At 49.9% G+C, this 15,319-nt stretch overlaps 18 non-coding genes and 3 pseudogenes across 18 annotated transcripts; all 21 read left to right on the top strand.

The window, feature by feature from the left end:
* Positions 1 to 664: 664 nt before the first annotated feature.
* LOC135005723 (U1 spliceosomal RNA) lies at positions 665 to 828 on the top strand. The gene has a single exon (XR_010206250.1). It is a non-coding gene; the product is annotated as a U1 spliceosomal RNA (small nuclear RNA).
* A 152-nt stretch (positions 829 to 980) lies between these two features.
* LOC135005970 (U1 spliceosomal RNA) lies at positions 981 to 1,116 on the top strand (annotated as a pseudogene).
* Positions 1,117 to 1,814: 698 nt separating this feature from the next.
* Positions 1,815 to 1,978, top strand: LOC135005693 (U1 spliceosomal RNA). Its single transcript, XR_010206221.1, has one exon. It is a non-coding gene; the product is annotated as a U1 spliceosomal RNA (small nuclear RNA).
* A 152-nt stretch (positions 1,979 to 2,130) lies between these two features.
* LOC135005781 (U1 spliceosomal RNA) lies at positions 2,131 to 2,293 on the top strand. The gene has a single exon (XR_010206306.1). It is a non-coding gene; the product is annotated as a U1 spliceosomal RNA (small nuclear RNA).
* Positions 2,294 to 2,967: 674 nt separating this feature from the next.
* Positions 2,968 to 3,131, top strand: LOC135005722 (U1 spliceosomal RNA). Its single transcript, XR_010206249.1, has one exon. It is a non-coding gene; the product is annotated as a U1 spliceosomal RNA (small nuclear RNA).
* Positions 3,132 to 3,283: 152 nt separating this feature from the next.
* On the top strand, positions 3,284 to 3,446 carry LOC135005874 (U1 spliceosomal RNA). The gene has a single exon (XR_010206393.1). It is a non-coding gene; the product is annotated as a U1 spliceosomal RNA (small nuclear RNA).
* Positions 3,447 to 4,120: 674 nt separating this feature from the next.
* On the top strand, positions 4,121 to 4,284 carry LOC135005680 (U1 spliceosomal RNA). The gene has a single exon (XR_010206208.1). It is a non-coding gene; the product is annotated as a U1 spliceosomal RNA (small nuclear RNA).
* A 142-nt stretch (positions 4,285 to 4,426) lies between these two features.
* Positions 4,427 to 4,589, top strand: LOC135005780 (U1 spliceosomal RNA). Its single transcript, XR_010206304.1, has one exon. It is a non-coding gene; the product is annotated as a U1 spliceosomal RNA (small nuclear RNA).
* Positions 4,590 to 5,259: 670 nt separating this feature from the next.
* LOC135005614 (U1 spliceosomal RNA) lies at positions 5,260 to 5,423 on the top strand. The gene has a single exon (XR_010206146.1). It is a non-coding gene; the product is annotated as a U1 spliceosomal RNA (small nuclear RNA).
* Positions 5,424 to 8,663: 3,240 nt separating this feature from the next.
* Positions 8,664 to 8,827, top strand: LOC135006031 (U1 spliceosomal RNA). Its single transcript, XR_010206489.1, has one exon. It is a non-coding gene; the product is annotated as a U1 spliceosomal RNA (small nuclear RNA).
* Positions 8,828 to 8,979: 152 nt separating this feature from the next.
* On the top strand, positions 8,980 to 9,114 carry LOC135005957 (U1 spliceosomal RNA; annotated as a pseudogene).
* Positions 9,115 to 9,813: 699 nt separating this feature from the next.
* Positions 9,814 to 9,977, top strand: LOC135005639 (U1 spliceosomal RNA). The gene has a single exon (XR_010206169.1). It is a non-coding gene; the product is annotated as a U1 spliceosomal RNA (small nuclear RNA).
* A 152-nt stretch (positions 9,978 to 10,129) lies between these two features.
* LOC135005825 (U1 spliceosomal RNA) lies at positions 10,130 to 10,292 on the top strand. Its single transcript, XR_010206348.1, has one exon. It is a non-coding gene; the product is annotated as a U1 spliceosomal RNA (small nuclear RNA).
* A 674-nt stretch (positions 10,293 to 10,966) lies between these two features.
* LOC135005592 (U1 spliceosomal RNA) lies at positions 10,967 to 11,130 on the top strand. Its single transcript, XR_010206126.1, has one exon. It is a non-coding gene; the product is annotated as a U1 spliceosomal RNA (small nuclear RNA).
* Positions 11,131 to 11,282: 152 nt separating this feature from the next.
* Positions 11,283 to 11,445, top strand: LOC135005891 (U1 spliceosomal RNA). The gene has a single exon (XR_010206409.1). It is a non-coding gene; the product is annotated as a U1 spliceosomal RNA (small nuclear RNA).
* A 674-nt stretch (positions 11,446 to 12,119) lies between these two features.
* On the top strand, positions 12,120 to 12,283 carry LOC135005721 (U1 spliceosomal RNA). The gene has a single exon (XR_010206248.1). It is a non-coding gene; the product is annotated as a U1 spliceosomal RNA (small nuclear RNA).
* Positions 12,284 to 12,435: 152 nt separating this feature from the next.
* On the top strand, positions 12,436 to 12,572 carry LOC135005952 (U1 spliceosomal RNA; annotated as a pseudogene).
* Positions 12,573 to 13,270: 698 nt separating this feature from the next.
* On the top strand, positions 13,271 to 13,434 carry LOC135005739 (U1 spliceosomal RNA). Its single transcript, XR_010206265.1, has one exon. It is a non-coding gene; the product is annotated as a U1 spliceosomal RNA (small nuclear RNA).
* Positions 13,435 to 13,586: 152 nt separating this feature from the next.
* On the top strand, positions 13,587 to 13,749 carry LOC135005860 (U1 spliceosomal RNA). The gene has a single exon (XR_010206379.1). It is a non-coding gene; the product is annotated as a U1 spliceosomal RNA (small nuclear RNA).
* A 674-nt stretch (positions 13,750 to 14,423) lies between these two features.
* LOC135005720 (U1 spliceosomal RNA) lies at positions 14,424 to 14,587 on the top strand. The gene has a single exon (XR_010206247.1). It is a non-coding gene; the product is annotated as a U1 spliceosomal RNA (small nuclear RNA).
* A 152-nt stretch (positions 14,588 to 14,739) lies between these two features.
* On the top strand, positions 14,740 to 14,902 carry LOC135005873 (U1 spliceosomal RNA). The gene has a single exon (XR_010206392.1). It is a non-coding gene; the product is annotated as a U1 spliceosomal RNA (small nuclear RNA).
* Positions 14,903 to 15,319: the final 417 nt, after the last annotated feature.

Genomic DNA, 15,319 nt, shown 5'->3' with positions numbered 1-15,319 from the left:
CAGGTCTCTCTCCAGCCTAGTTTGCTGTCTGTTTCCACTTCTCTTTTCTTGAGCCGCTTACTTCTATGCCCTTGCGCACTATCCTGACTTCTCCTCCTGTCTGCTTACTTTGTGCCTTCCAACGCACAATGCGAACTACAGGTAGTGCTGCAGGGCCCACACCCTTTTACTTGCCTTACAGAGCAGCTCTGGAGCTGTTACAGTGCCCAGCTGCTGCAAGAAATCAGCTTGAATGCTTCAGGGGCTGGGGCATAGCCAACATGAGCCCCACACCAAAGGAGGGTGGAGGTGTTTAATGCAAACTAGGGGTCAGCCAAGCGCCGCAAAAGGCCACCATGCCCTGCACGCCCCTTTTCTCTTTTCATATGCAGACGAGGGTTGAAGCCAACTTTGACCCACTGCTTGGATGACATCACCATATGCAAATCTATCTGCGGCAGGCCTTCCCCCAGGAATGCTTGCACTAGTTGTTGCATTTGGTTTGTTGTTTGGGGGTGCTTCAGTATTAGGCAGTCCTCTGCCCTCCCATGTTCATCTGAAAATATATGTTCTCCCTGCAGTTGTTGTCCCAAGATGAGAGTTCCCTTGTGCTGCCTCAGTTGAATCTCCTTTACTTGACAGAGATGTGCATGAGCAGCGGCCCTCCCCAGCCCTATTCCAAATCATACTTATTTTGCATAGGAGATACCATGGTCATGAAGATTTTTCTCCCAGGGTGAGGTTCATTCATTGCATTTTGGGTATGCTGACCCCTGTGATTTCCCCAAATGTGGGAAACTTGACTGCATTATTTGTGGTAGTGGGAGACTGTGTTTGTGCTTTCCTCTGGTCAGCTCTGGTAAAAGTCAGATTTCTTTGTCTCAGATCTTCCTCTAGCCTTGTTCTTCTTTCGAGAGTTCCCTGGTGCTGCCTCAGTTGGATCTCCTTCACTTCACAGGGGGGAACCCGAGCAGCGACCCTCCCCAGCTCTAGCCCAACTCCTACTTACCTGCCAGGTGAGATACTATGATCATGAAGGTGCTTCTCCCAGGGCAAGGCTCAACCATTGCACTCTGGGTGTGCTGCTCCTGCGATTTCCCCAAATGTGGGAAACGTGACTGCATAATTTGTGTTTCCCCTCGTCGGCTCTCGTATAATTCAGATCTCTTTGTCTCAGGTCTCTCTCCAGCCTAGTTTGCTGTCTGTTTCCACTTCTCTTTTCTTGAGCCGCTCCCTTCTATGCCCTTGCGCACTATCCTGACTTCTCCCGTCTGCTTACTTCGTGCCTTCCAACGCACAATGCGAACTACAGGTAGTGCTGCAGGGCCCACACCCTTTTACTTGCCTTACAGAGTAGCTCTGGAGCAGTTACAGTGCCCAGCTGCTGCAAGAAATCAGCTTGAATGCTTCAGGGGCTGGGGCATAGCCAACATGAGCCCCACACCGAAGGAGGGTGGAGGTGTGTAATGCGAACTAGGGGTCATCCAAGCGCTGCAAAAGGCCGCCATGCCCTGCACGCCCCTTTTCTCTTTTCATATGCAGACGAGGGTTGAAGCCAACTTTGACCCACTGCTTGGATGACATCACCATATGCAAATCCATCTGCTGCAGGCCTTCCCCCAGGAATGCTTGCACTAGTTGTTGCATTTGGTTTGTTGTTTGGGGGTGCTTCAGTATTAGGCAGCCTTCTGCCCTCACATGTTCATCTGAAAATATGTGTTCTCCCTGCAGTTGTTGTCCCCAGATGAGAGTTCCCTTGTGCTGCCTCAGTTGAATCTCCTTTACTTGACAGAGATGTGCCTGAGCAGCGGCCCTCCCCAGCCCTATCCCAAATCATACTTATTTTGCATAGGCGATACCATGGTCATGAAGATTGTTCTCCCAAGGTGAGGTTCATTCATTGCATTCTGGGTATGCTGACCCCTGTGATTTCCCCAAATGTGGGAAACTCGACTGCATTATTTGTGGTAGTGGGGGACTGTGTTTGTGCTTTCCTCTGGTCAGCTCTGGAAAAAGTCAGATTTCTTTGTCTCAGATCTTCCTCTAGCCTTGTTCTTCTTTCGAGAGTTCCCTTGTGCTGCCTCAGTTGGATCTCTTTCACTTGACAGGGGGGTGCCCGAACAGCGACCCTCCCCAGCTCTAGCCCAACTCCTACTTACCTGCCAGGTGAGATACTATGATCATGAAGGTGCTTCTCCCAGGGCAAGGCTCACCCATTGCACTCTGGGTGTGCTGCCCCTGCGATTTCCCCAAATGTGGGAAACTTGACTGCATAATTTGTGTTTCCCCTGGTCGGCTCTCGTATAATTCAGATCTCTTTGTCTCAGGTCTCTCTCCAGCCTAGTTTGCTGTCTGTTTCCACTTCTCTTTTCTTGAGCCGCTCCCTTCTATGCCCTTGCGCACTATCCTGACTTCTCCTCCTGTCTGCTTACTTTGTGCCTTCCAACGCACAATGCGATCTACAGGTAGTGCTGCAGGGCCCAGACCCTTTTACTTGCCTTACAGAGCAGCTCTGGAGCTGTTACAGTGCCCAGCTGCTGCAAGAAATCAGCTTGAATGCTTCAGGGGCTGGGGCATAGCCAACATGAGCCCCACACCAAAGGAGGGTGGAGGTGTTTAATGCAAACTAGGGGTCAGCCAAGCGCCGCAAAAGGCCACCATGCCCTGCACGCCCCTTTTCTCTTTTCATATGCAGACGAGGGTTGAAGCCAACTTTGACCCACTGCTTGGATGACATCACCATATGCAAATCCATTTGCGGCAGGCCTTCCCCCAGGAATGCTTGCACTAGTTGTTGCATTTGGTTTGTTGTTTGGGGGTGCTTCAGTATTAGGCAGCCTTCTGCCCTCCCATGTTCATCTGAAAATATATGTTCTCCCTGCAGTTGTTGTCCCAAGATGAGAGTTCCCTTGTGCTGCCTCAGTTGAATCTCCTTTACTTGACAGAGATGTGCATGAGCAGCGGCCCTCCCCAGCCCTATTCCAAATCATACTTATTTTGCATAGGAGATACCATGGTCATGAAGATTTTTCTCCCAGGGTGAGGTTCATTCATTGCATTTTGGGTATGCTGACCCCTGTGATTTCCCCAAATGTGGGAAACTTGACTGCATTATTTGTGGTAGTGGGAGACTGTGTTTGTGCTTTCCTCTGGTCAGCTCTGGTAAAAGTCAGATTTCTTTGTCTCAGATTTTCCTTTAGCCTTGTTCTTCTTTCGAGAGTTCCCTTGTGCTGCCTCAGTTGGATCTCCTTCACTTTACAGGGGGGTGTCCGAGCAGCGACCCTCCCCAGCTCTAGCCCAACTCCTACTTACCTGCCAGGTGAGATACTATGATCATGAAGGTGCTTCTCCCAGGGCAAGGCTCACCCATTGAACTCTGGGTGTGCTGCTCCTGCGATTTCCCCAAATGTGGGAAACTTGACTGCATAATTTGTGTTTCCCCTGGTCGGCTCTCGTATAATTCAGATCTCTTTGTCTCAGGTCTCTCTCCAGCCTAGTTTGCTGTCTGTTTCCACTTCTCTTTTCTTCAGCCGCTCCCTTCTATACCCTTGTGCACTATCCTGACTTCTCCTCCCGTCTGCTTACTTTGTGCCTTCCAATGCACAATGCAAACTACAGGTAGTGCTGCAGGGCCCACACCCTTTTACTTGCCTTACAGAGCAGCTCTGGAGCTGTTGCAGTGCCAAGCTGCTGCAAGAAATCAGCTTGAATGCTTCAGGGGCTGGGGCATAGCCAACATGAGCCCCACACCGAAGGAGGGTGGAGGTGTTTAATGCAAACTAGGGGTCAGACAAGCGCAGCAAAAGGCCACCATGCCCTGCGCGCCCCTTTTCTGTTTTCATATGCAGACGAGGGTTGAAGCCAACTTTGACCCACTGCTTGGATGACATCACCATATGCAAATCCATCTGCGGCAGGCCTTCCCCCAGGAATGCTTGCACTAGTTGTTGCATTTGGTTTGTTGTTTGGGGGTGCTTCAGTATTAGGCAGCCTTCTGCCCTCCCATGTTCATCTGAAAATATGTGTTCTCCCTGCAGTTGTTGTCCCTAGATGAGAGTTCCCTTGTGCTGCCTCAGTTGAATCTCCTTAACTTGACAGAGATGTGCCTGAGCAGCGGCCCTCCCCAGCTCTATCCCAAATCATACTTATTTTGCATAGGAGATACCATGGTCATGAAGATTATTCTCCCAGGGTGAGGTTCATTCATTGCATTCTGGGTATGCTGACCCCTGTGATTTCCCCAAATGTGGGAAACTCGACTGCTTTATTTGTGGTAGTGGGGGACTGTGTTTGTGTTTTCCTCTGGTCAGCTCTGGTAAAAGTCAGATTTCTTTGTTTCAGAGCCTTGTTCTTCTTCTGAGAGTTCCCTTGTGCTGCCTCAGTTGGATCTCCTTCACTTGACAGGGGGGTGCCCGAGCAGAGACCCTCCCCAGCTCTAGCCCAACTCCTACTTACCTGCCAGGTGAGATACTATGATCATGAAGGTGCTTCTCCCAGGGCAAGGCTCACCCATTGCACTCTGGGTGTGCTGCCCCTGCGATTTCCCCAAATGTGGGAAACTTGACTGCATAATTTGTGTTTCCCCTGGTCGGCTCTCGTATAATTCAGATCTCTTTGTCTCAGGTCTCTCTCCAGCCTTGTTTGCTGTCTGTTTCCACTTCTCTTTTCTTCAGCCGCTCCCTTCTATGCCCTTGTGCACTATCCTGACTTCCCCGTCTGCTTACTTTGTGCCTTCCAATGCACAATGCAAACTACAGGTAGTGCTGCAGGGCCCACACCCTTTTACTTGCTTTACAGAGCAGCTCTGGAGCTGTTACAGTGCCCAGCTGCTGCAAGAAATCAGCTTGAATGCTTCAGGGGCTGGGGCATAGCCAACATGAGCCCCACACCGAAGGAGGGTGGAGGTGTTTAATGCGAACTAGGGGTCATCCAAGCGCCGCAAAAGGCAGCCATGCCCTGCACACCCCTTTTTTATTTTCATATGCAGACGAGGGTTGAAGCCAACTTTGACCCACTGCTTGGATGACATCACCATATGCAAATCCGTCTGCTGCAGGCCTTCCCCCAGGAATGCTTGCACTAGTAGTTGCATTTGGTTTGTTGTTTGGGGGTGCTTCAGTATTAGGCAGCCTTCTGCCCTCCCATGTTCATCTGAAAATATGTGTTCTCCCTGCAGTTGTTGTCCCCAGATGAGAGTTCCCTTGTGCTGCCTCAGTTGAATCTCCTTTACTTGACAGAGATGTGCCTGAGCAGCGGCCCTCCCCAGCCCTATCCCAAATCATACTTATTTTGCATAGGAGATACCATGGTCATGAAGATTGTTCTCCCAGGGTGAGGTTCATTCATTGCACTCTGGGTATGCTGACCCCTGTGATTTCCCCAAATGTGGGAAACTCGACTGCATTATTTGTGGTAGTGGGGGACTGTGTTTGTGCTTTCCTCTGGTCAGCTCTGGTAAAAGTCAGATTTCTTTGTCTCAGATCTTCCTCTAGCCTTGTTCTTCTTTCGAGAGTTCCCTTGTGCTGCCTCAGTTGGATCTCCTTCACTTGACAGGGGGTGCCCGAGCAGCAATCCTCCACAGCTCTAGCCCAACTCCTACTTACCTGCCAGGTGAGATACTATGATCTTCACTGTTAGGGCAATCAGGATGTGGAATTCCCTGCCAGGGAAGGTGGTAATGGCGGACTCTGTAATTGGATTTAAAAAAGGAATGGATACATTTCTGAATGAAAAAGCTATCCAAGGTTATAATACTTAAAATATCAACATGGTTAATCCGGGGGTAACATGAGTTATAGTAGCTAACTAGTCATAAAACATTATTCAGCAAGTATGTAGAATCATCACAACTTAAAACAGGTTGAACACGATGGGCAATTTGCCTCTATTCAACCTCAAAAACTATGTTACCATATGTTACTATATTACTATGTTACTGTAGTATACAGAACACCACAATGTAATGAGCAGTGATAGTGAGCACTGATGAGGATACTAGAACTGACACTGAGCAGCAAGATGCAGCACTGGACTATTAGTAATGTACTGTAGTATGCTGAGCACCACAATGCAGCACAAGACAATGAGCAGTGATACTGAGCACTGATGAGGATACTACTGAGAACTGACACTGAGCAGGAGAGACACACTACTAGTATTACTGAGCAGCAATAAGTAACCACTGATACTGAGCACTGATATTGAGATTTCCACTGAGAGAACATAGCCACGTCCTCTCCGCTCTCTCTTCAATGCACGAGTAAAAATGGCGGCAACGCGCAGCTCTTTATATGGAATCCGAATCTCGCGAGAATCCGACAGCGGGATGATGACATTTTCCCTTGTTCAGGTTTTCCGAGTCAGGCAGGAACAACCGAGCCTGCCTCGGACCAGTGTAAACCACGTGGAGTTCGTCGGGAATTCGGTTCTCGGAGAACCGAACCCGCTCCTCTATATATACTATATTACTATGTTACTGTAGTATACAGAACACCACAATGCAATGAGCAGTGATAGTGAGCACTGATGAGGATACTAGAACTGACACTGAGCAGCAAGATGCAGCACTGGACTATTAGTATTGTACTGTAGTATGCTGAGCACCACAATGCAGCACAAGACAATGAGCAGTGATACTGAGCACTGATGAGGATACTACTGAGAACTGACACTGAGCAGGAGAGACACACTACTAGTATTACTGAGCAGCAATAAGTAACCACTGATACTGAGCACTGATATTGAGATTTCCACTGAGAGAACATAGCCACGTCCTCTCCGCTCTCTCTTCAATGCACGAGTAAAAATGGCAGCAACGCGCAGCTCTTTATATGGAATCCGAATCTCACGAGAATCTGACAGCGGGATGATGACATTTTCCCTTGTTCAGGTTTTCCGAGTCAGGCAGGAACAACCGAGCCTGCCTCGGACCAATGTAAACCACGTGGAGTTCGTGGGGAATTCGGTTCTCGGAGAACCGAACCCGCTCCTCTCTACCTTATACCCATCAATTGTTTTTATTTTCAATCTAAGCCCCTGCAGTTTTCTGTAAGCATCTGCTTCGCTATGATGATCAACAAGTCACAAGGGCAAACACTCAGGGCTTGAGGCGTAGATCTTAGGACCAGCTGCTACAAGCATGGCAGAGGTGTCACTATCACTGGTGACACCCAGAGAGGTGGCGAGGGAGATTGTAATGCAGTGCGCGCAGATAAACAGCGCAATGGTAAAAAGGAGGCATGGTTTCATAGGTAGGGGCGTGGCCTGGTGGCCTGAATCTACATTTTGTTGCTCCGGGTGTCCCGGGGGTTGGGGGCTGCACCCGGGGACTAGTGTGTGAGCGGTGCTGGCTCCTGCACAGTGACAGGGCATGGCCACCCAGCATGACGCCTCCCTTCTTGACCATGCTGTAATTGCAGTCGCACTGCAGTTCAGCGTGATCATAAAAAATGGTGTAGGCTCCTGCTGGTGCAGACTGTAGAGAAAAGCTGCTGTGACCACGCCCCCTGTGTCTCCTCCGTTGCAGACCCCATTTTGAAGCCTTGCCCCCGGACTAAGAGAAAAGAATGCCCTTGCGCACTATCCTGACTTCTCCTCCCGTCTGCTTAATTTGTGCCTTCCAACGCACAATGCGAACAAGAGGTGGTGCTGCAGGGCCCACACCCTTTTACTTGCCTTACAGAACAGCTCTGGAGCTGTTACAGTGCCCAGCTGCTGCAAGAAATCAGCTTGAATGCATCAGGGGATGGGGCATGGCCAACATGAGCCCCACACCAAAGGAGGGTGGAGGTGTTTAATGCGAACTAGGGGTCATCCAAGCACTGCAAAAGGCCGCCATGCCCTGCATGCCCCTTTTCTCTTTTCATATGCAGATGAGGGTTCCAGTCAACTTTGGCCCACTGCTTGGATTTACATCACCGTATGCAAATCCGTCTGCTGCAGACCTTCCCCCAGGAGTGCTTGTACTAGTTGTTGCATATGGGCCCTCATTCCGAGTCGTTCGCTCTGTAAATTTCATCGCATCGCAGTGAAATTCTGCTTAGTACGCATGCGCAATATTCGCACTGCGACTGCGCCAAGTAATTTTACAATGAAGAAAGTATTTTTACTCACGGCTTTTTCTTCGCTCCGGCGATCGTAATGTGATTGACAGGAAATGGGTGTTACTGGGCGGAAACAGGCCGTTTTATGGGCGTGTGGGAAAAAACGCTACAGTTTCCGGAAAAAACGCAGGAGTGGCCGGAGAAACGGGGGAGTGTCTGGGCGAACTCTGGGAGTGTTTGTGACGTCAAACCAGGAACGACAAGCACTGAACTGATCGCAGATGCCGAGTAAGTCTGAAGCTACTCTGAAACTGCTAAGTAGTTTGTAATCGCAATATTGCGAATACATCGGTCGCAATTTTAAGAAGCTAAGATTCACTCCCAGTAGGCGGCGGCTTAGCGTGTGTAACTCTGCTAAAATCGCCTTGCGAGCGATCAACTCGGAATGAGGGCCATGGTTTGATATTTGATGGTGCTTCAGTATTAGGCTGCCTTCCGCCCTCCCATGTTCATCTGAAAAGATGTGGTCTCCCTGCAGTTGTTGTCCCAAGATGAGAGTTCCCTTGTGCTGCCTCAGTTGAATCTCCTTTACTTGACAGAGATGTGCCTGAGCAGCGGCCCTCACCAGCCCTATCCCAAATCATACTTATTTTGCATAGGAGATACCATGGTCATGAAGATTGTTCTCCCAGGGTGAGGTTCATTCATTGCATTCTGGGTATGCTGACCCCTGTGATTTTCCCAAATGTGGGAAACTCGACTGCATTATTTGTGGTAGTGGGGGACTGTGTTTGTGCTTTCCTCTGGTCAGCTCTGGTAAAAGTCAGATTTCTTTGTCTCAGATCTTCCTCTAGCCTTGTTCTTCTTTCGAGAGTTCCCTGGTGCTGCTTCAGTTGGATCTCCTTCACTTCACAGGGGGGAACCCGAGCAGCGACCCTCCCCAGCTCTAGCCCAACTCCTACTTACCTGCCAGGTGAGATACTATGATCATGAAGGTGCTTCTCCCAGGGCAAGGCTCAACCATTGCACTCTGGGTGTGCTGCTCTTGCGATTTCCCCAAATGTGGGAAACTTGACTGCATAATTTGTGTTTCCCCTCATCGGCTCTCGTATAATTCAGATCTCTTTGTCTCAGGTCTCTCTCCAGCCTAGTTTGCTGTCTGTTTCCACTTCTCTTTTCTTGAGCCGCTCCCTTCTATGCCCTTGCGCACTATCCTGACTTCTCCCGTCTGCTTACTTCGTGCCTTCCAACGCACAATGCGAACTACAGGTAGTGCTGCAGGGCCCACACCCTTTTACTTGCCTTACAGAGTAGCTCTGGAGCAGTTACAGTGCCCAGCTGCTGCAAGAAATCAGCTTGAATGCTTCAGGGGCTGGGGCATAGCCAACATGAGCCCCACACCGAAGGAGGGAGGAGGTGTGTAATGCAAACTAGGGGTCATCCAAGCGCTGCAAAAGGCCGCCATGCCCTGCACGCCCCTTTTCTCTTTTCATATGCAGACGAGGGTTGAAGCCAACTTTGACCCACTGCTTGGATGACATCACCATATGCAAATCCATCTGCTGCAGGCCTTCCCCCAGGAATGCTTGCACTAGTTGTTGCATTTGGTTTGTTGTTTGGGGGTGCTTCAGTATTAGGCAGCCTTCTGCCCTCACATGTTCATCTGAAAATATGTGTTCTCCCTGCAGTTGTTGTCCCCAGATGAGAGTTCCCTTGTGCTGCCTCAGTTGAATCTCCTTTACTTGACAGAGATGTGCCTGAGAAGCGGCCCTCCCCAGCCCTATCCCAAATCATACTTATTTTGCATAGGCGATACCATGGTCATGAAGATTGTTCTCCCAGGGTGAGGTTCATTCATTGCATTCTGGGTATGCTGACCCCTGTGATTTCCCCAAATGTGGGAAACTCGACTGCATTATTTGTGGTAGTGGGGGACTGTGTTTGTGCTTTCCTCTGGCCAGCTCTGGAAAAAGTCAGATTTCTTTGTCTCAGATCTTCCTCTAGCCTTGTTCTTCTTTCGAGAGTTCCCTTGTGCTGCCTCAGTTGGATCTCTTTCACTTGACAGGGGGGTGCCCGAACAGCGACCCTCCCCAGCTCTAGCCCAACTCCTACTTACCTGCCAGGTGAGATACTATGATCATGAAGGTGCTTCTCCCAGGGCAAGGCTCACCCATTGCACTCTGGGTGTGCTGCCCCTGCGATTTCCCCAAATGTGGGAAACTTGACTGCATAATTTGTGTTTCCCTTGGTCGGCTCTCGTATAATTCAGATCTCTTTGTCTCAGGTCTCTCTCCAGCCTAGTTTGCTGTCTGTTTCCACTTCTCTTTTCTTCAGCCGCTCCCTTCTATACCCTTGTGCACTATCCTGACTTCTCCTCCCGTCTGCTTACTTTGTGCCTTCCAATGCACAATGCAAACTACAGGTAGTGCTGCAGGGCCCACACCCTTTTACTTGCCTTACAGAGCAGCTCTGGAGCTGTTACAGTGCCCAGCTGCTGCAAGAAATCAGCTTGAATGCTTCAGGGGATGGGGCATGGCCAACATGAGCCCCACACCAAAGGAGGGTGGAGGTGTTTAATGCGAACTAGGGGTCATCCAAGCACCGCAAAAGGCCGCCATGCCCTGCACGCCCCTTTTCTCTTTTCATATGCAGATGAGGGTTGAAGCCAACTTTGACCCACTGCTTGGATGACATCACCGTATGCAAATCCGTCTTCTGCAGAACTTCCCCCAGGAATGCTTGCACTAGTTGTTGCATTTGGTTTGTTGTTTGGGGGTGCTTCAGTATTAGGCAGCCTTCTGCCCTCCCATGTTCATCTGAAAATATGTGTTCTCCCTGCAGTTGTTGTCCCCAGATGAGAGTTCCCTTGTGCTGCCTCAGTTAAATCTCCTTTACTTGACAGAGATGTGCATGAGCAGCGGCCCTCCCCAGCCCTATTCCAAATCATACTTATTTTGCATAGGAGATACCATGGTCATGAAGATTTTTCTCCCAGGGTGAGGTTCATTCATTGCATTTTGGGTATGCTGACCCCTGTGATTTCCCCAAATGTGGGAAACTCAGCTGCATTATTTGTGGTAGTGGGGGACTGTGTTTGTGCTTTCCTCTGGTCAGCTCTGGTAAAAGTCAGATTTCTTTGTCTCAGATTTTCCTCTAGCCTTGTTCTTCTTTCGAGAGTTCCCTTGTGCTGCCTTAGTTGGATCTCCTTCACTTTACAGGGGGGTACCCGAGCAGCGACCCTCCCCAGCTCTAGCCCAACTCCTACTTACCTGCCAGGTGAGATACTATGATCATGAAGGTGCTTCTCCCAGGGCAAGGCTAACCCATTGCACTCTGGGTGTGCTGCTCCTGCGATTTCCCCAAATGTGGGAAACTTGACTGTATAATTTGTGTTTCCCCTGGTCGGCTCTCGTATAATTCAGATCTCTTTGTCTCAGGTCTCTCTCCAGCCTAGTTTGCTGTCTGTTTCCACTTCTCTTTTCTTGAGCCGCTCCCTTCTATGCCCTTGCGCACTATCCTGACTTCTCCTCCTGTCTGCTTACTTTGTGCCTTCCAACGCACAATGCGAACTACAGGTAGTGCTGCAGGGCCCACACCCTTTTACTTGCCTTACAGAGCAGCTCTGGAGCTGTTACAGTGCCCAGCTGCTGCAAGAAATCAGCTTGAATGCTTCAGGGGCTGGGGCATAGCCAACATGAGCCCCACACCAAAGGAGGGTGGAGGTGTTTAATGCAAACTAGGGGTCAGCCAAGCGCCGCAAAAGGCCACCATGCCCTGCACGCCCCTTTTCTCTTTTCATATGCAGACGAGGGTTGAAGCCAACTTTGACCCACTGCTTGGATGACATCACCATATGCAAATCCATCTGCGGCAGGCCTTCCCCCAGGAATGCTTGCACTAGTTGTTGCATTTGGTTTGTTGTTTGGGGGTGCTTCAGTATTAGGCAGTCTTCTGCCCTCCCATGTTCATCTGAAAATATATGTTCTCCCTGCAGTTGTTGTCCCAAGATGAGAGTTCCCTTGTGCTGCCTCAGTTGAATCTCCTTTACTTGACAGAGATGTGCATGAGCAGCGGCCCTCCCCAGCCCTATTCCAAATCATACTTATTTTGCATAGGAGATACCATGGTCATGAAGATTTTTCTCCCAGGGTGAGGTTCATTCATTGCATTTTGGGTATGCTGACCCCTGTGATTTCCCCAAATGTGGGAAACTTGACTGCATTATTTGTGGTAGTGGGAGACTGTGTTTGTGCTTTCCTCTGGTCAGCTCTGGTAAAAGTCAGATTTCTTTGTCTCAGATCTTCCTCTAGCCTTGTTCTTCTTTCAAGAGTTCCCTGGTGCTGCCTCAGTTGGATCTCCTTCACTTCACAGGGGGGAACCCGAGCAGCGACCCTCCCCAGCTCTAGCCCAACTCCTACTTACCTGCCAGGTGAGATACTATGATCATGAAGGTGCTTCTCCCAGGGCAAGGCTCAACCATTGCACTCTGGGTGTGCTGCTCCTGCGATTTCCCCAAAATGTGGGAAACTTGACTGCATAATTTGTGTTTCCCCTCGTCGGCTCTCGTATAATTCAGATCTCTTTGTCTCAGGTCTCTCTCCAGCCTAGTTTGCTGTCTGTTTCCACTTCTCTTTTCTTGAGCCGCTCCCTTCTATGCCCTTGCGCACTATCCTGACTTCTCCCGTCTGCTTACTTCGTGCCTTCCAACGCACAATGCGAACTACAGGTAGTGCTGCAGGGTCCACACCCTTTTACTTGCCTTACAGAGTAGCTCTGGAGCAGTTACAGTGCCCAGCTGCTGCAAGAAATCAGCTTGAATGCTTCAGGGGCTGGGGCATAGCCAACATGAGCCCCACACCGAAGGAGGGTGGAGGTGTGTAATGCGAACTAGGGGTCATCCAAGCGCTGCAAAAGGCCGCCATGCCCTGCACGCCCCTTTTCTCTTTTCATATGCAGACGAGGGTTGAAGCCAACTTTGACCCACTGCTTGGATGACATCACCATATGCAAATCCATCTGCTGCAGGCCTTCCCCCAGGAATGCTTGCACTAGTTGTTGCATTTGGTTTGTTGTTTGGGGGTGCATCAGTATTAGGCAGCCTTCTGCCCTCACATGTTCATCAGAAAATATGTGTTCTCCCTGCAGTTGTTGTCCCCAGATGAGAGTTCCCTTGTGCTGCCTCAGTTGAATCTCCTTTACTTGACAGAGATGTGCCTGAGCAGCGGCCCTCCCCAGCCCTATCCCAAATCATACTTATTTTGCATAGGCGATACCATGGTCATGAAGATTGTTCTCCCAAGGTGAGGTTCATTCATTGCATTCTGGGTATGCTGACCCCTGTGATTTCCCCAAATGTGGGAAACTCGACAGCATTATTTGTGGTAGTGGGGGACTGTGTTTGTGCTTTCCTCTGGTCAGCTCTGGAAAAAGTCAGATTTCTTTGTCTCAGATCTTCCTCTAGCCTTGTTCTTCTTTCGAGAGTTCCCTTGTGCTACCTCAGTTGGATCTCTTTCACTTGACAGGGGGGTGCCCGAACAGCGACCCTCCCCAGCTCTAGCCCAACTCCTACTTACCTGCCAGGTGAGATACTATGATTATGAAGGTGCTTCTCCCAGGGCAAGGCTCACCCATTGCACTCTGGGTGTGCTGCCCCTGCGATTTCCCCAAATGTGGGAAACTTGACTGCATAATTTGTGTTTCCCCTGGTCGGCTCTCGTATAATTCAGATCTCTTTGTCTCAGGTCTCTCTCCAGCCTAGTTTGCTGTCTGTTTCCACTTCTCTTTTCTTGAGCCGCTCCCTTCTATGCCCTTGCGCACTATCCTGACTTCTCCTCCTGTCTGCTTACTTTGTGCCTTCCAACGCACAATGCGATCTACAGGTAGTGCTGCAGGGCCCAGACCCTTTTACTTGCCTTACAGAGCAGCTCTGGAGCTGTTACAGTGCCCAGCTGCTGCAAGAAATCAGCTTGAATGCTTCAGGGGCTGGGGCATAGCCAACATGAGCCCCACACCAAAGGAGGGTGGAGGTGTTTAATGCAAACTAGGGGTCAGCCAAGCGCCGCAAAAGGCCACCATGCCCTGCACGCCCCTTTTCTCTTTTCATATGCAGACGAGGGTTGAAGCCAACTTTGACCCACTGCTTGGATGACATCACCATATGCAAATCCCTCTGCGGCAGGCCTTCCCCCAGGAATGCTTGCACTAGTTGTTGCATTTGGTTTGTTGTTTGGGGGTGCTTCAGTATTAGGCAGCCTTCTGCCCTCCCATGTTCATCTGAAAATATATGTTCTCCCTGCAGTTGTTGTCCCAAGATGAGAGTTCCCTTGTGCTGCCTCAGTTGAATCTCCTTTACTTGACAGAGATGTGCATGAGCAGCGGCCCTCCCCAGCCCTATTCCAAATCATACTTATTTTGCATAGGAGATACCATGGTCATGAAGATTTTTCTCCCAGGGTGAGGTTCATTCATTGCATTTTGGGTATGCTGACCCCTGTGATTTCCCCAAATGTGGGAAACTTGACTGCATTATTTGTGGTAGTGGGAGACTGTGTTTGTGCTTTCCTCTGGTCAGCTCTGGTAAAAGTCAGATTTCTTTGTCTCAGATTTTCCTTTAGCCTTGTTCTTCTTTCGAGAGTTCCCTTGTGCTGCCTCAGTTGGATCTCCTTCACTTTACAGGGGGGTGTCCGAGCAGCGACCCTCCCCAGCTCTAGCCCAACTCCTACTTACCTGCCAGGTGAGATACTATGATCATGAAGGTGCTTCTCCCAGGGCAAGGCTCACCCATTGAACTCTGGGTGTGCTGCTCCTGCGATTTCCCCAAATGTGGGAAACTTGACTGCATAATTTGTGTTTCCCCTGGTCGGCTCTCGTATAATTCAGATCTCTTTGTCTCAGGTCTCTCTCCAGCCTAGTTTGCTGTCTGTTTCCACTTCTCTTTTCTTCAGCCGCTCCCTTCTATACCCTTGTGCACTATCCTGACTTCTCCTCCCGTCTGCTTACTTTGTGCCTTCCAATGCACAATGCAAACTACAGGTAGTGCTGCAGGGCCCACACCCTTTTACTTGCCTTACAGAGCAGCTCTGGAGCTGTTGCAGTGCCAAGCTGCTGCAAGAAATCAGCTTGAATGCTTCAGGGGCTGGGGCATAGCCAACATGAGCCCCACACCGAAGGAGGGTGGAGGTGTTTAATGCAAACTAGGGGTCAGACAAGCGCAGCAAAAGGCCACCATGCCCTGCGCGCCCCTTTTCTGTTTTCATATGCAGACGAGGGTTGAAGCCAACTTTGACCCACTGCTTGGA

Source organism: Pseudophryne corroboree, unplaced genomic scaffold (genome assembly GCF_028390025.1).
Source record: "Pseudophryne corroboree isolate aPseCor3 unplaced genomic scaffold, aPseCor3.hap2 scaffold_207, whole genome shotgun sequence".
NCBI lineage: Eukaryota > Metazoa > Chordata > Amphibia > Anura > Myobatrachidae > Pseudophryne > Pseudophryne corroboree.
The sequence above is the reverse complement of the archived record's forward strand: the minus strand, read 5'-3'. Positions and strand labels throughout refer to the sequence as shown.